Source organism: Microtus pennsylvanicus, chromosome 10 (genome assembly GCF_037038515.1).
Source record: "Microtus pennsylvanicus isolate mMicPen1 chromosome 10, mMicPen1.hap1, whole genome shotgun sequence".
NCBI classification, from domain to species: Eukaryota; Metazoa; Chordata; class Mammalia; order Rodentia; family Cricetidae; genus Microtus; species Microtus pennsylvanicus.
Genome location: NC_134588.1, coordinates 49,730,891 through 49,735,564, shown reverse-complemented (window position 1 = coordinate 49,735,564; position 4,674 = coordinate 49,730,891). Strand labels below are relative to the sequence as shown.

General features: G+C 45.5%; 1 pseudogene; it reads right to left on the bottom strand.

Annotated features, from left to right (window-relative positions):
* Positions 1-3,318: 3,318 nt before the first annotated feature.
* On the bottom strand, positions 3,319-4,272 carry LOC142858264 (glyceraldehyde-3-phosphate dehydrogenase pseudogene; annotated as a pseudogene).
* Between the last annotated feature and the right edge of the window lie 402 nt (positions 4,273-4,674).

The window sequence follows — 4,674 nt, the reverse complement described above, 5'->3', positions numbered from 1 at the left end:
AGTGGCAGAGAAGGCGAGGCGGTGCACAGATGATGAGCAAGCTGGAAATTCCTAAATGTACTTAAACTCGACCTTCTAGAATGCCAGGGAAGATCATCGAGGAAAAGGTGACTCAGAAAGACAGGGAGGAGCATTGGGGAAGTGGCGGAACAAACCTGGCCCTTAGAGAACTGTGCTTGGGCTCAGCTGGCTAAAAGGAGCCAGCCCACCACAACGAAGGATGGTTCTGCGGGTGGTGCCTCTCCAGCGCCCTCTACTGCCAAGATTTAACATGGTGCTCCTTAGCACAGCCTTCTGGATCCAGCAACAACAGGAGATTCAATCAAGAGTGGGTCAGAAAATTCAGGAAAGTTATATATGAACATGTGCAGACTTTTTTTCGTCCTTATTCTATAAACAGTACAATGCAACCATTTACATAGCAATTATATTTATATTGTACTGTATGGCATAAAGTCATTTACAAACACCGTAACCTTTTATAAAAGGGATTTGAGCATCTGCAGATTTTGATATCCAAAATCTGGAATGGTGGGGACAGAGGGTCTCACAATCAGTTGGCTACAGACACTAAAAGATGGCTCTGCTTCTAGGGCCCAACATCATTTTCACAGAGCAGGTAGTAATGGGTAGATTTGGAGCTAAGGGGCTTTGAATAAAAATAGGTACAATATCTTCCAGGTGAATAGAAAATGAGGTAATATCCATAATATCCTTGGCACAGGCCTTGTCGGACAAATGAGTTCAGTTGTAGTCACTATAATGGCTGATTTCTAGCCAAGGTCCTTCTTCTTTCTACTCTTTGGGCAGCTGAACGGGTTCTCAGAGAAGACAATGGCAGTTGACTGTTGGATTCTCTGGAAGGCCGCTGGAGTTTGACTGGGGTGTACACACGGCAGTTAGTCCTGTGGGTGGTCTGGAGGCAATGCCACAGTGGAGGGGACTTCATGCAGGACTGTCATCAGCAGAGTAATAGTGATAGTCCAGGAGGGAATTAGCAAGCCTGGATGAGTGGTGGAGAGTGGAGATGAGCTAACTCTGAGCCACTCCCAAAGAAGTCACTCAGGTTCCACCACCCCATCCTTTGCCCTGACAAGGAGTGACCCAGCTGGCTTGAAAGGAGCTAGGCCTTAAAGGGCAATGACCGTTCTACAAAGAATCCCTTATTAGTCGAGAAACTTTGGGCTGTGTGTGACAGGAACTCACTAGCAACTGCTTAAACACTCAACGTGAGTTAGGAGTTCTAGAATTGCTTGTTCAATTCTCAAAAGGATCTATGAGGATAATGCATGTTTATGTTTTATCAGGGTACATCTAAATTGGCACCCCACTTTGGAACACTGTCTAGATTCTCTAATGATGAACATAGTCATACCCAGAGACCCAGAAATTCTGTTTCTAGGCATATCCAAGCATTCCACATAGGAGAAATCACTCGCAGAATCACTATTTTTAATAGCATGAGTTAGGAAACTGTCTACATGCCTGTCAAGAATCAAAATGGATAAATTACAGCATAGCCTCCAAATAAAATTGTATTCAGCTGTGAGAATGAGTGATCTATAGTGATAGGAAACATGGATGAATCTCACGGACACATTTAAAGAAAAACACCGACTATAGAAGTGTCTATATGTTCAGTGAGGGACTGTGTCCACCAGAACCAGCCAGGTTCTGTCTGCACAAAGGCCTAAAGCAGGAAAGACCGTCTGCGATGTCAGATGTTAAGACAGTGTCTGTCCCTGTGCACAGTGAAGTGAAGATGCTCGTGACAGGGGGTTTTACCTGTGACCTTTCATGACGCTGGGCTTGCAGTTGACTGCGTGTTTGCTACATTTCCAGAAATGAGAGGATGAGTCCCGGGCACCCTCTGCAGCTCCTTGTTCATTGTTGGGCCTCATCTTCAGGTTTCTATGGACATAACCTATTCACGGAGTTGCAGCTAACAACAGGAAGTAGGCTGTCTTCAGCTCTCGTCTTTCTCCTTTCTTATAAAAACCATCTCGACCATTCTCAGGGTGTACTCCAGCAGTATTGAATATATCCAGAACATTGTGTGGCCATTGTCAGTGGCCATCTCTGCAACCATTTTCTTGCAGAACTGAAACTCTGAGCCCATTAACTCCAATTCTCACTTCTCCCCAGCTTCCAGTAACTTCCATTTGACCTTCTCACTCCGAGGTTTCCATCTAAGTGTCATTCTTCCCTTTAATAAAGAAGAAACCTTTCCCAGAAGCCATGATGAGGGTTTCTCCTCAGGTGCCGTGGGTTGGCACAGGTTAAACACATATGTTCTAACTAAATCATCTGTCTGGAGCTGCAGTGTCCAGAAACTATCAGAGAGGATGCTCCACCAGGAGAAGTAATGATCGCAGTGTGGAAACAAATGATTATACCATTTTGTAAGAGTCATGCATGCAATGCTGCAGTCTGAACCAGACCAGAGAGGCATTCTCAACTCTTTTCTAGTAGAGACTATAGCAAAGCAAGAAAGTGTTTCTAGGTAACCAGACAGCAACAACCCGTGGGCATTATGGAGGCCTTGTCTTGGGATTCAAGTTCTAATTCTGAAACCCCTCAATAGCTGTGCTATCATGGCCAAATTACTCCAGTTCTTCTGCTGTTGTGTTTCTACAGCAGGAAGATCAAAACGCCAGGCTAAATCCAAGGCTGCTTCAGCCTCATATGTGGCTTCATCCCTTTGAGGTTCTCTAATAGAGGACATTGAACTGTCATTACTGATATTAGACAATGCTGCCCAAGTATCTTTATTCTATGCTCTTCTCTTCCTATGCTTCTGGGTTAGTTTGCTTTTTCCTGTAAACACGTTTAAAAGCACCATGTTTGTAACAATGCTCCCCATGGTATTCCTCTGTCTGTCTCTCACTGCCTAACGGACCACACCAGGGAGCAGCTCATCCTCACACGTGCATATGAAGCAGATACTGGGAAGCAGATTCTCACTTAGTATGAATATATTGATATAATCAGTACCTTCCTAGGGCTGGTAAATGGATCTGCTGGAGAATAATGTTGTTACCCAACTTCCAGCTGACTCCACTAAACCGGACTAGGAAGCTTCATAACTGACAAGGTCATAAAGTTGGTTTGATCAATTGTATCTTTTTTTAAATGGGTGCAGTGAACTTTATTAATGCTGTTCTAGAGAGTGGGGCTCCCTAAGTCCCTCCTGTTATCTTGGGGTCTGAGATGGAACCTGTGAGGGAGATGCCCAGTGTCGGAGGCTGAGTTGAGACAGGGATTACTCAGCAGCTGAGGGCTCTCCTGTCCTTGCTGGGGTGGATGGCCCAGGGCTTTTTACTCCTTGGAGGCCTTGGAGGCTGTGAGGTTATCCACCCTATTGCTGTAGCCGTATTTGCTGTTGTACCAGGAAATGAGCTTTACAACGTCATTGAGATCAACACCAGCCCTGGCATCAAAGTTGGAAGAGCGGGCGTCACTGTTAAAGTCACGGGAGTCGACCTGGTCCTCAGTGTAGCCCAGGATGCCCTTTAGTGGGCCCTCAGATGCCTGCTTCACCACCTTCTTGATGTCATATCCACAATGGACACATTGGGGGTAGGAGCATGGAAGGCCATACCAAGGAGCTTCCCATCCAGCTCTGGGGTGACCTTGCCCACATCCTTGGCAGTACCAGCAGATGCAGGGATGATGTTCTGGGCAGCCCCATGCCATCTCGCCACAGCTTCCCATGGGGGCAATCCACAGTCTTCTGGGTAGCAGCGACAGCATGGACTATGGGCATGAGTTCTTCCACAATGCCAAAATTGTCGTGGATGACTTGGCCAGGGGGGGGGGGGCTAAGCAGTAGGAGGTACAGGAAGTGTTGCTGACAATCTTAAGGGAATTGTCATACTTCTCATGGTCCATACCCATCACAAACATGGGGGCATCAGCAGAAGAGGCAGAAATAATGACTCTTTTGGTCCCATTCTTCAGGTGGGCTCCTGTCTTCTTCACAGTGGTAAAGAGACAAGTAGACCCCACGACATACTCAACACGAGCATCACCCCATTTGATGTGGGCAGGATCTTGCTCCTGGAAGATGGTGATCGTTGCCCCATTGATGACAAGGTTCCCATCCTCAGTCTTGACTGTGCCATTGAACTTGGGTAGAGTCATACTGGTACATGTAGTTGTGGTCAATGAAACAGTTATTGATGGCAACAATGTCCACTTTGCCAGACATGAAGGCAGCCTTAGTAACCAGGTGCTCATTTGACCAAATCCGTTCACTCTGGCCTTCACCATTGTCTCAGGAACAAGGCTGCCACTGCACAAGAAGATGTGGCTATCTCTGGAACAGGGAGGAGCAGAAAGCAACCAACCGCATTCTTATTCCAAGGGCGAGTAAAAGGTCTCTAGACCCAACTGGCAAGTGTTCATTTCACTTTTACAAACAAAATTTATTGAGTTTCTAAGGATACTGGCAATTCTAGCACTGATATAAGTATATGATTGTGAGTGGAAAACTAGGGGACAGAAATCAGGTATTGGCAGTTTTTCCATTTTCATTTGTGTGTGAATTTTTATGTAAATGCAAGATATAAACCATTAATGCAAGCAAAATGTTCCAGTGAGCACATTTCAACAGTTCAACTTTATAACAACCACAAAAAAAGCTGCTAAATTTTCTGGAAAAGAGAATACTCT